The sequence below is a fragment of the Protopterus annectens genome, chromosome 9.part0 (genome assembly GCF_019279795.1).
Source record: "Protopterus annectens isolate FY-2018-M chromosome 9.part0, PAN1.0, whole genome shotgun sequence".
NCBI classification, from domain to species: Eukaryota; Metazoa; Chordata; order Ceratodontiformes; family Protopteridae; genus Protopterus; species Protopterus annectens.
Window position 1 is genome coordinate 319,867,709 of NC_056743.1, and position 16,983 is coordinate 319,884,691.

The 16,983-nt window shown below is 41.3% G+C and overlaps 1 protein-coding gene across 1 annotated transcript in view; it reads left to right on the forward strand.

Moving 5' to 3' along the window:
* ZZEF1 (zinc finger ZZ-type and EF-hand domain containing 1) overlaps positions 1-16,983 on the forward strand; it is a gene marked incomplete in the record, with an annotated part of 3,903,331 nt that overhangs the window by 1,184,458 nt on the left and 2,701,890 nt on the right.

A 16,983-nucleotide genomic window follows, 5' to 3' on the forward strand; every position in this document is an offset into this window, starting at 1 on the left:
TCGTCAGCATGTTTCAAAATGGATCCTCCTGTGATGCTGCCTGGAGTTAGGGAGAAAATACACAGCATTAAAATTTGACACAGTTGCCTGTGCTTCGCTTATAAAGAAGCAAGCTGAGAACCTCGGGGCCCATATCTTCAGAACTGAAATGGCTGCTCTGAAGGGTGCTGAGTATAGGGACTGGTAGGTGATCTTTTGCATGATCCTGTGTCAGTGGTACACCAACAGAAGTGATGATTCTGAAAGACAGGCATTGGTCAAAGCTGCCACCTTTAAAGTCTGCTGAAGATGTAGACTTATTTCTGTTGCAGTTTGAGCGTGGCCTTTTATTGAGTGAAAGATGAGTCTTCCTCTTATTAGCTGATGGCAAGAGGGAGATGCACCTCTAACAGACACTTTTGGGGGGGGGGGGGTACATACCATGATGTTAGGATCAACTTTCCTACTTCAGAGTCTCTCAAACATGACTCTAAGCAGCTTACATGGAGCTGAAGTCCCCCACAAAGGATTTGTTAGGGGTCAGGGAGTTTATTTATTTGGATTCTCATCTAGCTGTGAAGCAGGACTTGTCACCTAATGTTAGAGACTCACTCAAGTCCCCTTGCTTCGGTTGGGCCCAAGGGGGCAGCTCAGATTAAACATGCATTCGCTGTTTAATTTCTGGTGGAATTGGCCATATGTGTGAGTGCATGTGTTTGCATGGTATGGAAGAACAACTGCTGCACTGCTAGCCACCAGACACTGTGAATAAGGGCTCTAGGTGACGGTCACTTTTCATATGACACCCCGACCCCATGTGGAAAAATAGGAAAAAGGGGATTATAGATGGATGTTCTCCCAAGTGCTAAAGGGGAGAGTTTTGCTGTCTTTTTCCAGGTTATATCAGTGACAATCAGGTTCCCTTCTCTATGCTGCCACATGCAGCAAATTTCATTCTTCCTTCAGGAGACGAGCTAACGAGCAGAGAGCAGCTGTGCACTCATCAAAGGCCAGGGTTTTTTTTCACTTGAAGGCCCTAACCCATATGCATATGCCCATAACTGTCCCAGGGTTCATAGTGCAGTGGGCATCAGCAAGTGTTTGTCGCTCGCTTCTGTGGGTGACATAACACCCATATGACTTCCCTGCTCTCTGTGAAACCAACATTTCCATCTGATCTCTGGTCTCCACCAGGAATTCTACAACAGGAGAAAGCAGCTGAACATGCATTCCTTTCTCCCCAAAGAGAGACGAGGTGGCAAAGCTATGCGACTCTTCTCCCACTACCCCCCCACCTTCTCCAGCAGGTGCCTGAATCAGTACTCAGACTTGGATTGCATGGGTTGTAGATGGGACGCTATCCTGTTCTGTCAGCAGAGCTGATGGTACTGCAGTGAAGTTGGGAATGCAGTTTGATGCCTGCAACAATCTAGTTCAGGTCTCTGTGTCATATATTGCCTCAGGTGAGTGCTACATTGGTCTTTAAGGGCGCATCCCCCCAGCATCAGACATTTACATGTCTTCTGTCATTTCATACATCTGGTAACTCCAGGCCATTCTCTACTTTGTATCTAAAGGTATTGGAGTGTCTCCCTGGCATTCATTACCCCCCAGTGGAAGTGTATTCTGGGGTGTCACAGACAAAGATAATAAAACCTTCTCTGTTTTTAGCTGTCCTGAAGTTGACCCCTCTATTAGAGACACTCAGTTTTATGAAGTCCATAATGGATTGCTGCTCTGCTTTTGCCTCAGAAATGGTTAAATTGGTATATAGGGAAGAAAGTTAAGGGTGTGTAGTGTATCTGTCAGGAATAAAAGTTTGTTGCTAAGTCAGTTATGGTTGGATTTGTCTTCTGAGTGACCAGTGGTGGTAAAACCATGTGGTTTGATTAACTTATCACATTACCAATCATTCAAGCTAATTTTCTGCTCCAATCATGCACCTGCACCCTAAGCCTCTTTCAGGTCTCATTTGCTGCTTCATCCTCCAGGATTGCTTTCACAACTGCTCAAATAAGTCTTGACTCATAGCCTTTTACTCATTTCCTTTAGCTGTTTCAGTATACTTCTCTTCTAAATTTTCTTCTAACTCTTTAAAGATCTTCAAAAAATGTGTTCTCCTTCCTGCTCCCACAACTAGATGCAGAGGCTTAGTCAATTTTTCAGCCTTTCCACCAGTTATTCTTTCTTAGACATACAGTTATATGCTTTTATATCAGTGTTTTGAAGTTTACTGAATGACAGTGTCGTCTGCTGTTTTCTGTTTACTGGGTAACTGTTTATTATACTTTATTGCTGTTTATTACTGTGGTTTGTGTCTTGTTCACTGGGGATTTCCTGTGAGTGTTGCCTTTAGTTAGTTATGGATGAAGGCTTCTAAAAGTGTACCCATTGTGGCCAAAAAACCCTGCTTCTGGATGTCCACAATCTGTCAGGTATGACTGGAGCTAGGGCATCTTCAGTCTTCCTATGGCATCTGCAGGGGCTACAGTGTGCACTCTCTCTTCAAGAGAGGAAGACGAAACTCTTAGTTTAAAGGGTTTACCTCTTTCCCACTCTTTTGAACATGTTAAGATAAAGACCAGCAGAAAGAAAGCAAGAAAAAGGACAAAGAAAAGAGAAAGGGGAAGCTAGTAGATCATCAGCTGCAACCTTCACCTGTCTATTAAAATTCCTCGGATGGACTGTCTACAGGTGGTCTCTGCCCCAGCTGTTTCAATGCCATCCTTATCTGCAGTGTGAAGACATTCCCACACCAAAACTGTAGTCCTTCCAGATAATTGCCCAGCAAGGACTTGCAAGTGTCTGCTTTGCTGTAAGGTGACTTTGCAGATTCTTCCCCCTTCCACTTCCTACTTTTAGATCTGCTAGGTTTGACCAGAGCTCCACTGATATTGACTGGCAAAGGATGATGAAGGCTTTTGTAAAGGCTCAGATTGACATGGGTTTCATCCCACAATCCCCTCTGTTTCTTGGTCAGGTCAGATTGGCCCTACATCTCCAGTCGTACAAGCTCCTTCCCCAGTATGTGTCTTGGTACTGAAGTTTCCAGAGCTGACATTCTTCCTGGAGCTTCCCATGTTATCACCAGCAGGATTTTTTTCCATGGTACTGACTGAAGCCAGAATCAGCAGTGTCTTTGGACTGCACCCTTGACATTGGGTCTTCATCACCATCTTCATTCATTGCTAGCTAGTTGAGTAACCTGTGAAGTGTCAGAGTCTTGTCACTTGAGGTATCAACTCAGGTGTTGAAGTCAGAGCCATCCAGTCTGTCAGCGTCAGTGCCAGCATCCTGATTACCCTTGAAGCTCCCTTCTGTAGTGATCAATATGGTACCAACTCAGAGGTCTCTGATACTGACAGATTCAGCTTCAGCTTTCAAAATCAGCAACAGGATGGTAGCCTCTCTGTCTGTGAAGGCCAGGGATCCTGGTGATTTTGCCTGCACCCTGGACATCCTTCAGTTTGCAGCCTTTCCTTTTTACATCCCTTTCTAGGAACAATGCTGATCCAAAGTCCATACACAGCCTCTTAATGAGATTCATCCTGAGTATTCCTGTGATTTGGATGCCCCCTTGAGATCCATAGAGGAACTGTATATGCAGAAGCAGGTACATGGACTTCCTGTCTGAGTCCTTCACTCCCAACACAGACATTGATGAAAGGAGAGAGTCCCCACAGTTGCTTCTGGAGGATGCCAGTTTTGCCAAAATTTTGGAATTTAATGCAGTACAGGGGTTCCTGGCCCATCATCCCCTTTCACAATGATTCCATGCAACAGACTAACGTTACCATCATGCTTTCTTCCCCAAATGAGAAGGTGCTGTTTGAGACCTTCTGGATCTGCCCCCCCTACCTTCTGGGATGTCTCTCCTGCTTGACTGTATGATGGATATGCTGATAGCGGGAGCACTGCAGGACTCTTATGTGGCTGAATATATTCCTCACAGATTTGACAGAGGTTTTTGTCCACCTAAGGACAGATAACACTGGAAAAAAGGGTAATCTGGTAAACTCCCATTATTTTAGCAGTGGCCACTAGGAGGGGGCTGTCTGACAATCCACTGGACCATCCTCCCAACAAAGAGAGTCGGACAATGGATTGAATAGGAAAAGAAGTACATTTGCACTGAGAGCATACAATTACATGACCCATCTGACTCATTTTCAAAGAAACCATGCATAACAAGTGTGACATCCCTCCTCTGGGTCAGTAATCAAGGAGCCTTAATCCCCGCCATTGACACAAGTGGGGAACGTTCACTTTGAACAAAAATGGATGCACACAGAATTTTCAGATGCAGCTCTCAGCACCAAACACAATTTCCTTTAAGAGCACACAGGGAGCACAGTCCATATCTGGGGCTAGACTTCCTCTCCAGGCCCCAAGTAAGACTCAGCCTTTCTCTCTGCAGAAACCAGTGCTCTGTGTCCCTCTTCCAAGTAGCTGGCACACACATTCTTTGAGATTTGATTTTCTCACACACGCACACGCACACACACACACACGCACACACACACACACACACACACACACACACACACACACACACGAGAAAGGCTGGCACAGATTTACCAGCTATGCCCCTTTGCCCAGATTATAAGGTAGTCAGTGCCACCAGCCATCTACTTTAAGGCACTTAACAGGTTACTCAATTACTCTTAGTAAAATTAATACTATTCAAATGGTAATGTTAACCAAGCAACAAGACATTCAGAATCATGAAGTCCACAGTGCCACCAAACAAATGCAGTTACTCTCCAAGGTTAAACTGTTTTCTAAAAGACCAGCTACAATGAAAGGTTTAGATATATTTAATAATAAATAGAAACCAATAAAATACTGACTATATATTTACAGTAAACACCATAGTGTGTTCACAGGAAATATAAAAACAGCACAGGTGGAAAGATTCAGACAAGTACAAAAAAAACAGTATTTAACTAGTCTTGCTATATTTTTCTAACTGACTGAAGAATTACTGTTCCCTACTTGCTAGAGCAAGGCAATACAGAGTGCTGAGTGTCACCATCACATATCTCACTAATATCTAAAATAATTTCACTGCTGGCTATAGAATTACATCACATCTGGTGATCTGATTCTGTGGTTCCCACACTACCCCTACTAGAAGCTGATCCAGAATCTAGCACAGATGTATAATAATACACACCTAGAACTTTGCTCAGGTATCTGAAGACTATAAACCATTTCCAGTACTTTCATCCTTCTTGTAGAGACTAACCAGCCATTCTCTGGCACCCCAGGCTAGCAATTAGTTCACTGCTAAGGACAATAAGATCAGGATCCCAGACCAAACATTGCATCTCTGGCTGCATTCAGGCCTGTGCAATAAAATATTTAGGTCTAAACCAAGTCATTTAATTTTATGCTATTTTTTTCTTAAGGTAAGCTCTGCTAATCTTAACCCCTTCCCCTTTCAGCATCTTCTGTTAACATACATTTCAGCAGTTACCACACTATAGCCTGACATACATGTATGTTTCTTTTCTTTCCAGCAGGACTCACTGTTGATAATTTTTTCACACCAGCAGATTTATAAATACATTTTTAACACAAATATCTGCAGAAATCACTTTGGCATTCATCCCTAGGCTAAGGAAGAACTTCTGGAGAACAAGCAGGAAAGAAAGATGCTGTCTACTTTGGAGGCTGCTCAAAGATCCTCCTATGAAAGAGTCCAAAGCACTCTGGTTTAGGAAACCCCAAGTATCCTCTTTTTGACTTACATTCAGAAAGAGGCAACCATGGCAGAAGAGGTCCCTTTAATGGATTTTGCTCCAGGGGCAGATGAGGTACCAGGAATTCAGAGGTCCATTCTCTGGGAAGCAACTTCAGCATCGCTGAAGGAGTTGCAGAAGTACTCCCCCCCTGGATGAAGTCAGGGGCTTGCTGCCTTTTCATCTGGCTGTATGGAGGGCCATCATGCAGGACAGGGTGTTGATGTGCATGACATGCTTCACCGTGGGGATGGTGTTCTTTTGATGATGCAAAGTGTTGTTTTTGCGCCAAACATACCTTTTGGAATTGTGGCCAAAAAGTTCAGCCTTGGTCTCATCGGACCATAACACATTTTCCCACATGCTTTTGGGAGGCTTGATGTATTGTTTTGCAAATTTTAGCTGGGCCTAGATGTTTTTCTGTGTAAGAAAAGGCTTCTGTCTTGCAACCCTACCCCATAGACCAAACATATAGAGAATACAGGAGATTGTTGTCACATGTAGTACACAACCAGTATTTGCCAGAAATTCCTGCAGCTCCTTTACTGTTGCTGTAGGTCTCTTAGCAGCCTCCCTGGCCAGTTTTCATCTTGACTTTTCATCAGTTTTGGAGGGACGTCCAGTTCTTTTCAACGTTACTGTTGTCCCATATTTTCTCCTCTTGATGACTGTCTTCACTGTGTTCCATGATATATCCAATGCTGTGCAATTTTTTTTGTACCCTTCTCCTGACTGATAACTTTTAACAATGAGAGCACTCTTCCAAAAAACTCTTCTTGATTGGATGGGAAATAGGGAATTCACTCTGGGGATCACCTCAGGGGCACAGGAAAATAAGTTTCTTGGGTGGCGAAAACCAGGGTACCTTTTTGACTAGGCTTATATAGGCCCTAAAGCCAATAGCCTAGTACCTACCTATGAACCTTTGATGCTTTGTAAACTCTCTGCGAACCGTGGCTTTTGCTATAGCAGGCAGCTGTCTGGAAAATCCTACTAGGGCAGCTGAACTTTATTTGGGATTAATTAGAGTCTCTTTAATTGATGGCAGGTGTGTACCCAAAAGACTGAATGCTGTAATTAAATCAAAAGGTGCTTCAAAGTATTAGTTTAAGGGTATGCACACTTAACCAACAAGCTTATTATACATTTTTTATAATTTTCCCCTAACAGATTTGTTTTTCAATTGAATTGCACAGGTTATAGGTCACATTAAAGATGGGAAAAGATTTTAAATGATTTATTGTGGTCTCATTTTTTATATCACAAAAAACTGGCATTTTTAACAGGGGGTGTGTACACTTTTTGTGTGTGTTTATTTCTGGAGTATCGAAGAGCTGTTGTGATACAGAACAGGATAAAGAGGACAAAAAAGTATATCCATCAAAGAGTGAGCAGCAAGCAGAAAGGGACTCTGCTTCTCATTCTTAGCAAAGTTCATAGAGAGACATTGTAATTGAAACCTTTTCCAGTGTTCCAAAGGAAAATGCCTGAGAGATGGGAGTTGAACATAATAATTAGAAGTATCTTGAACTTCTACCAGAGCTTGGTGATGGATAAGATTAGGAAGAAGACCAGCAACTCTGCAGTAAGTAATAAATGAAAGACTACAAAGCACAAATCACATTTCTGGAAAATGGCTTTGGAAGAAAGTGGCTGAAAAAGACTGGAATTTTGTTAACTTTTAAGTTTGTGGGTGAACAGTAAAGCATTTACCCCACTTTGTCATTAATGTTTAGAAGAACAGTTAAGGAAAAAGTGTAAGTAAACATTTTTGTTCTTGTTAATACCTGTATAAAGCATTTCATGATGTAAATTGCAGGCTATATTGTAAAGTTGTTTTGTATAGTGAGCAGGTAGGAGGATTTTAAATGTGGGGAATATTTTCAGTGACTACATTATATATTAAAATTACTAAAATAAATGAGCACTTTTTCTTAGTGTGTGATATATGGGCTTTACAGTTTATCAAGATAAGGAAGGCTGGACAAAGACAATTTTAAGTTGCTATAATGTAATCTTAGGCCACTGTACTGGGCTTGGGTGCAAGGTGTACTGATTTTTATTATTTATAGTGTTATAATTTTGCAAGGGGTAGATATCTGGATTAATGTTCTTGGCTTGAACTTTGGACATTTTGTTAAACAGGCTTAAAAGTTAAGACAAAATAATGAAAGGCATTATAAACACTGAGTTTCTTTAATCTGCTGAGTTATTTTGTCCATTTGCTCTCAGTGAGAGACATTAAGTCTGCAGCTGAAGGGAGGGGGCCAGGAGAACTCTGTGCATTGTATTCTAAATGAAATATACAAAAATTACTGAAGTTATTTTTTTTTATTATTATTACTGACCATCTGTCTGCAGGTGCAAGCAATATTGAGAGTCCTTAGTACTCGTTCTTGAGAGAGATGTAAGATTTAAAGGTACATTGGCAAGCAGTTCAATGAAAAATAGTCCAAAATCAGGGGATGTGAATCAAAAATAGTAGTCTCCCCAGCAGCCTTAATACTTTAATACATTTAATAGAACGGTGCTCAGTGTAGCTTTATTTAAAGGTATCCAGTGCACTTTTTCTTTAGGGCTAAAAGTTAATGTCTGAAAGTGGACATGGAGATGGGAAAATTACGTACATCAGTCAGTGTAAGAGGTGACACAAGTTGCAACATGTGCATTGGTATGGGTTACCTTAATTTTTGGTTAGTTAATGCCTGAGGGTGCGGTCTGCAATAGGGATAATTGTCACTCTCTGGAGAGTTAAGTTTTGTTTTTTAAAATGTACATAGTTGGGTGTATTCAAGTTAATAGGGGATGGAGGGTTGAAAATGTATTTAGTTTTTTTGTTGTAGGGTTTTCATTAAGCAGAAAAGTCTTGAAATGCGGCATAGGCTCATATAGTTGTATATAAGATCAGCCTGCCAAACAGTGCGCTCATGTAAGCGAAAAGATTGAAGTACAGATTCAGCAGAACTGTCATGTTTAGTAGGGAGGAACAACAGCTTTCTTTAATAATGGCTAATTTGTCCATATTATCTTGAAATGTGAATGGCTTTACAGATATAAACAAAAAAAGAAAGAGTACTGAATTTTAAAAGAGTACTGAATTTTATTAAGAAATGTAAGGGGAAATGACAGTGCTGCAGGAGACTCATTTAGATAGATAGAAATGAGCATGTGAATTTTACAAGGAAAGGATTTCAGGATGGTTGCTTAATGGAAATGTCAGGGACAGAGGAAAAGGGGATTAATTATACTTCTCATTAGAGGGGCTCAAATAGTGAAAGAAGAGGAGGAAAATGTAGGTAGGTTTCTGGTAGTAAGAGGCTTTTGGCAATGGAGAAGCATTACACTGGCATGTGTTTATATTCCATGAAAAACTGTTGTTATGGAGCTTAATATTTGGGCGAAATAATCTGCTTTCATCAGGGAGTTTTTGTAAGATGGTAACTGGAACGTGATTTGAAATAGGAAATAGGGAAATAGGGAAAATATATCTAAAGAGGGTAGATTTCAATAGAAATTTATAACATATTTGGTGTGGAAGATGTGAATTCAGTAGTAGGAACTCAAACCGTATTTACATGTTATTCTCCAAGGTACAATAACTGGGCTAGACTAGACAGAAATTATATTTCACAGTGACATGAGCATTTAATTGAAAGCTTCGACACAGCCAATAATTATTTCAAATCATGCACAGTTAAAAACCAATATAAAAATGCAGGGTAATGAAGTAAAAATGAGAGACTGCCATTTTCCTGTCTATCTGTTAAAAGAGAGACATTTACTGAATGGGTAGTCGAAATTATTTGACAGTTATTAGGGAAGGTAGAAATTTCTTCAGAAGGGATAGTTAGTGAGCAAGATAAATTGAACATGGACTTGAAAAATAGGGTAGAAATAAGAGAAAGAGATATGGTTAAGAAGTAATAGAAACTATGTGGAGAGGGTGACAAAGGTACAGTTATTTTAGAAAAAGGAAATCTTGCAGAACAAGAGTAGGAGCAATTGCAAAGCACTAAAGAGAAAAATTAAGAGAGTATTTAGATAACGAGCGTGAGTTTAAAGATTGCAGGTTATCAAAGATGGCTGTTAAGCAACTATTTTTGAGATATTCAGAGGACATAAACTTTTAGCAGAACAGCTTGCTCAACAGAAAGTAGAAATGGCTGTTGCCAGATTTAATGTGCGTATAATCAGAAAAGTAACAAGTGATCTTGTAGAGGTATTGAGATATTTCGGAAATTTTATTAAACAATTCATAAAGCAGAGGAATGTGGAAATCAAGAAAAAGCACAAAGGGAACTGTGACGATAAAGTTTTTGTCTGTACTAGCTAAGACAGTGACAAAGGTGTTGCCAAAAATGAATGATATGGTTTTGTGTGTGATAAGTCTAGAAATGATACTCTTTTCTATGTGATAAATCTAGAAAAGGGCATTTCTGTGTTGTGAAACATTTTGCAATAGTCTCATGTCTTTTCATCATATAAAAGTAGTGAAGATAAAACAAAGACACTAGTGGTAAATTATGCACCCATACATGAATTGATTCCACAATACCCGTATTTATGGGGACATAAGTTTAAGCATTTAGGTGTGTGTATTAAAAAGGATTCTGTTATTGCAGCTAAGGATAGGTGGGAAGAGGCTAGTTAAGAGTACAAAAACTGGGAAACTGAAAGATCTTATTTATGGGTATGAATAATAAGATACAAGCAGTGATAATGGTTTATTCCCTTTTGTTTTATATACAGGTCAGGCATGTTTTTATCAGCTAGAGGAAACGTTGTGGACAGTAATTAAAAAAGAGTTGAAGGAATTTATTTGGGATGGAAAGAGGGAAAGAGTTATCTGGGATAACTTGATCCTCCCCATAGAGCAAAGTGGTTTAGGATTACTTGATCTGTATGGATATTTTAGAGCTATGCAGTTAAGGTTCATAATACATAACACCCACAGAAAGTTGTAAATCGTTGTGGAAAGGGATGATGAAGATGGGTGGGGGGGGCTAGAAGTAAGTAGAGAGTAATATTTTGTATGAAGATCATGTAGGAGAATAGCAATAACCATATAGAGTATAGTCAAGTTGTAGAAAGTATACTAAGTCAACATTGGAATTGAGAAATGAAATTTTGCCAGTAGGGGTGACTGCAAGAAGGGGAACAAAAATAGGTAAAATGGGGCTGGCATGTACTGGAGAAAACTGGGATCAAATAACTAGAAAAGGAATGGTAATAGGGTAGGATGAGGCCAAGCAGAAGTTTGCACTGCAGGCTAGAGATTGGCTTCACTATCAGGGATTGATGTTAAAGTCTAGGCAAAGGGGAAGGTATAAGGGGAGTCCTAAATGAAAGTACAGCTCTAGCAGAGTTTTTATTTGAACAGAATAGAAACTTCTGTTTAAAAAAATATTAGTAGGACATATAAAATATTGCATGTTAACTATAAGAATCAGTCATAGGAGGTTAGAAAAGATTTGGAAGAATAACTGGAAAGGCAATTTACAAAGTAACAATAGAAGAACATATGCATGGCTTAAATATGCGCAGTAAAGACCAATAAGGTTTAGGATTTTTTTGTCTGAAAGTCTTTGCATAGGTATTTTTACACCTCAAGCAGACTTCAAGGAATTTTTTCTCTGTTGGATAGCAAATGCTAGAGGTGTGATGGGAAAGATAGGGGTAAAAGGGAATATGTTTTTTGAGAATAAGATGAGTTGGTATATTTTAAAATTAAACTACAAAGTACTCTGTCTTAAGTATTGGAGGAGAAATTTGCTGTAACTAAGGAAGTGATTACATTGCAAGGCCTTAAGTTTAATAGTATTGGTTGCCAAAAAAGTAATTGGTAAAAAATGGAAATCAGTCTAACCAGCTGTAATTTAAAAGTATTGAATATTGTTAGAGATAAAAGAACTGGAAGTTAGATCTTTAGAAAAGGGAAGGAACAAATTACATAAAAATAAATTGAAGCTGTGGGAAGAATACATGCAGAATGTTTGCCAGGAGGCAGAATGAGGTTTAAAAGAAGGCATGAATTACACAATATATGTAATGCTAGAGTGTATGACAAGTTATGAGGCAAAAAAAAACATACACCACATACAATGCATGAAAAAAATGCTATGTTTTCTTTTCTGTTAATGTATGTGTGCATATGTCTAGTGATAATTTAAGGTATTTTAAAAAATCATTCTCCCTTTGAAATGCTCCCCACCACCATCACAGAGGTAGGTATCTGGTCGCTGTGGCCTTGGGAAGAGGCCGAGAAAGATTACTTACTTTACTTGTGTCTGTCCCTACGTATCTCAGTCAGCATGGAAAAATCACTGTTGTAGCCTTACCAATCCTTTGTCGTCATAGGAAGCCATGTGGACACCAGGTCATGTTTTAAACTACCAGAAGAAAAACCTTTTCTCATTAAGAACTGCAGTATTGACCTTTCTGTTTCAGCAATCTTCTCCAGATGCTGTCATCTTAAAAGCCCTTTTATTATGGCAGCATTTGTACTTGCACCTCATGTGAGGTTTTTCTGCAGTAGACTGTGAGCATGCAGTGGTCTCAGTTAACAGACACCATGGACAACACCATTCATATTTCCTTGGTCTGCAAGAAACATTTTTGTGGTAGATGGAGTTTCCTGTAGTCCCAGTCAGAAGACCCTTTCCTCTGCACCTTCCCATGGCTATAGTGACCACAGATACTTCCCCTCTGAGGTAAGTGGGAGTAATTTCCAAGAGAGAATGATTCAGGATATGTGGACCATTCTAGAAACTCATGTTCACAGAAATGTTGTGGAGATGAGGGCAGTCCTCCTAGTTTTGCAGGCATTCCATGGCTGTGTTCCATAGGCTATGATTTCAGTACACTCGGACAGCATATCAGTAATTTGTTAGTCTAGTATATCAACAAGGGGGAGGGACAACTAGGTCCCACCCCTTGTGTTGAGAAGCCATTCTTGTAGCATTGCACATTACAGGAAGGGCTGTTTACCTACATACATCAGCAGGTTAATTCTGATACTGTTCAAGTAGTACCTAAATCCATCGTTAAGATGGGTAGAGTTTCCCTACGTGGGTAAGCATTGCTGTGATCTGTTTGCATCCCCTGCCAACACCAAATGCAGCAACTTTTTTTTTTTTTTTAATGCTGTAACTACTGCCATCATCCTTCGACAGGGACAGTCACCCAGGGGTGCACTGGTCTTTCAGTGGCTTTTTTGTAAGCCTTTTCCCATCTTCCTTAATGGTGACATTCCTGTAGAAAGCATCTCTGTGCAAGGCCTGAGTAGTCCTAGCCCCTTTTTGGGAGATTTGTTTTCCTTTACTATGGCCTCATCTGAAGAAATAAATCTTGCATCTTGATTCAGAACTGGATCTCCTTTCACCACCACCCCCACTCCCAGTCCCCATCCAGCAAGCTTCACTTGAACACTCAGTCCCTCGATTTAACTGTATGGTTTCTCCAGTTTTAGTAATGGCCATTGACCCAGCTTATTCCAACAGAGTAATCTTAATTATTTTTGCCTCATATAATTCACATGCAGACTATGCAAGAGCAAATACCAGTTATCCATCAGGGCTTGGATCCCTTTTTTGACCCAGTTTTTCTCTGTTATACATTCTTTCTCATTCCTCTTTGATTGTGGCTCCAGATGTTCATCGTGTTACACTGCTGCAGTCATTACACTTGAGTTATCCTGCCGTCAGGCGGTCCCGCAGTCGGCCGGAATTCCAAAGTCTTGGTCCGGCGTTGGTTGCTGTCACTTCTTCCTTGACGTCAGTGCGCCAGGGGTATATATATTGCATCCGATGCCATTTTCCTCAGTCTTTCTTGCCGCGCGGTGCCCGAAGCAGAAGCAGTTCGCAAGTGCCGGTCGGCCGACTCCTGAGATTTTCGAAGTCGAATTTCAGATCCGAAGTCTTCAATAAAGCTAAGTGCCCCGTTGGGGAAACTTTTCTTGCCTCAGACCGATGTCAGAAAAGGTTAACAATTGTATTTCTTGTGGGAAGCAAATTCCTCATAAGGATTTTCACTCTTACTGCATACCTTGCCTAGGCCCAGACCACAACGTCACTGGTTGTCGTTTTTTGATAGGTTTAATAAGCGTACTATAAAAAGACGCTTTGATTTTGCACGACACTACTTCTGTAGAAAATTTAACTACACAATGCCGTTGGAGCAACCGACTACCGGCGTGCACAAAAAACGCAAGGATAGGGACAGGCAGCCTAGGCCCAAGCCAGACTCCGAGGCCTCGGCTGGACCGGTCTCCGGTTTTCAGTGAGGCTCCGACGCAGCCCCTGACTACTGCAGATTTGGAACCTGAGACCACTTCGGAGCCTTTGGCGGAGAGCACTAGGCCGATGCAGCCATTTTGTTCAGCCCCTACCGACGACTCTGCAGAAAGAGATGGTGCTGCAGAAACACCTTCGGTTTCTGAAGGCGTCTTCAGACCGATGCCGCTCACCATAAAAACGCATCCTAGGCTTAAGACTCCTATTAAACCTAAAAAGACTGTACTTCAGTCTCCTGTTCAAGGCCCCATGCCTAAGAAACAGATGCTTAAAATGGCTGAAGATTTGATCTCTCTAATCTGGGGTTCCCAACCCCCACCCGACAAAAGGCCTAGACAAGAGGAAGATTGTGCCTCCTCTGAAGTATCTATTTCCTCAGGCTCCTCTGAGGACCAAGATTACTCCTTCTCCCCTTATGAAGATTCTTATGCTGAGGATTCTATTCCCTCAGCTTCTCCTCCTGAAGATTACTCCTTTGGGGAAACTTTACACACTATGAGGGAACATTTTCACTGGGAAGGTCAGGACTACTCTGACTCAAAGAAAAGGCTCAGAGAGTTTCTTTTACTCCCCCAGTACAGACCACTTGCTATTCCCCCAGTTTTAGACATTGTGGATGATTACTTTGAATCTAGTTTGAACCCAGATTCTCTGCCTCCTGCTCCAGCCAAACCAGACAGATACTATAGAGTGCCTGATTCCCACAAATTCCTTTATAAAAGCCCTGTTGCTGATCCAGAGACCATCTCCCAGGGTCCCAAAGGGGCTAAGGCTTCTATGGCAAAAAATCCTGTACCCTCTGAAAGGGACTCCAGAGCACTAGACAGGTGGGGGAAAAAGGTTTACACTTCAGCCACTCTAGCTATGAGAGCACTAAATTGCCAATTTCACATGTAAAATATCAGCAATTTCTTATGTCTCAGCTAAAACAAAAAATGAGCACACTCCCTCAACAGTCTGAATTGAAAGAAATGCAGGATCTGTTGCATGCAGTTGAATAGGTGGTCAAACATACTTTACAATGTGGTTTTGATTCTTTGGAAGCTTCCTGCAGAGCAGCTGTCACTGGGTCTGTTATATGTAGGCATGCTTGGTTAAAAGAACAAACTCTTCCTGATCATGTTCAAGCAAAGCTTCTAGATGCTCCCTTATAGCAGGATGTTCTATTTGGAGTTAAGGCAGAAGAAGTCTTAAAGAAAATGGAGGATAAGGCAAAATCTATGCAGACAGTCAAAGATTTTCTACAGGTACAGCCCCCTCGCTTCAGCAGAAATTGGCCAACAAAAAATTGGTCCTTTCCAGCTACTGACAGACCACAGAGGGGTAAATACAGACGTCCAAGAGGCAGAGGACAACCACAAGCCCAATACAGACCTCAACAATGGGGCACTGCAACACAGAAGGGAGGAGAAGACAGGCCCCAATCTACCAGAAGACAAACTCAACGACTTGCACCTCATCCGGCCAAGCTGCACTCTCTTGGCGATCCCTTGGGAGGAAAACTTGCACTTTTTCAGACAACTGGCACATTGTCAAAAAGGACAAATGGGTCCTAGACATAATTTCATGAGGATACAGATTCCATTTCCACACTTTGCCAATGAAAAGAGGAATGCCAAACCTGCCACAAAATCAATGGGCAGATGCACAAAAACAAATTACAGCTCTCATGGATATGAGAGCCATTCAACTGGTACCTACATGAGAGCAAGGCCAAGGATTTTACTCAAGATTCTTTCTAGTCCCCAGAAAGGACAATGCCTGGAGATCAATTCTGGACCTTTCAATTCTAAACACCTTCTTACAAGTACCCATATTCAAGATGCTAACACTAGAGCAACTTCTTCCCATGTTGGGCAAGAAAGCATGGCTAGTAACGTTGGACCTCAAGGAGGCAAACCTGCATCTCCCTATCAGACAGAGTTGCAGAAGATACCTTTGTTTCATTGCAGGTTCAACCCCATTACCAATTCTCTGCACTGCCCTTTGGCTTATCTACTACGCCCAGAGTCTTCACAAAATGCCTGGCACCAGTAATTGCGTACTGCAGACAAGGAGGAATTCAAATATACCCATACCTGGACGACTGCCTCAGCCAAGCAGAAAGCAAGGACATCCTCTTACAACGTTTGGCTTTTGCAAAGCATCTTCTGAGTTGCCTGGGGTACACAGTAAACGAAAAGAAACCAAAACTAGTACCCTCACAACATATGACATTCCTGGGTGCCAGCTTGAATACAACGGCCCAGAAGGCTTATCTGACGCCAGACAAACAACTACAACTGACTCAATATTTCAAAACAATGGCAAAAAAGACCCTACTCCCTGCAAGAAAAATTCTGAAGACCTTGGGCTTCATGGCATCTTGCATACTACTAATACCATTTGCAAAGCTGCATATGAGGAAATTATTGTGGTACCTAAAAAGCATATGGTCTCAACACAGCCACAGCTTGGACACAATGATATCTCTCATTCCCTGCCTTCAACAAGAGTTTCTATGGTGGTCACAGGCATGTCACCTCAATAAGGGTCAGCCTTTCACCTTGCCCCCAGCCAGGCAAACTATGACAACAGATGCATCGGACTACGCCTGGGGGGCACACATGGCAGGGCAGTGCGTTCAAGGCGTATGGACTGCAGATCAAAGAAATCTGCACATCAACCAAAAAGAGATGCTAGTTGTACAGAATGCTCTGACAGCCTTCAAGAACTTATTACATCCAGGACAACTTACAATAAGGACGGACAACACCACAGTAATGTGGTACATAAACAAACAAGGGGGTACACACTCCTACCCTCTGTGCAGGCAAGCAATGACCTTGTGGAGCACAGCACTGGCTTACCAAGTTCAGTTACAAGCTCAATACCTGCCAGGAAAAAAGAACACATTGGCAGATGACCTCAGCAGAAACATTATGGATCCCCACGAGTGGAAACTGGATCCACAAGTATTTGCAATGATA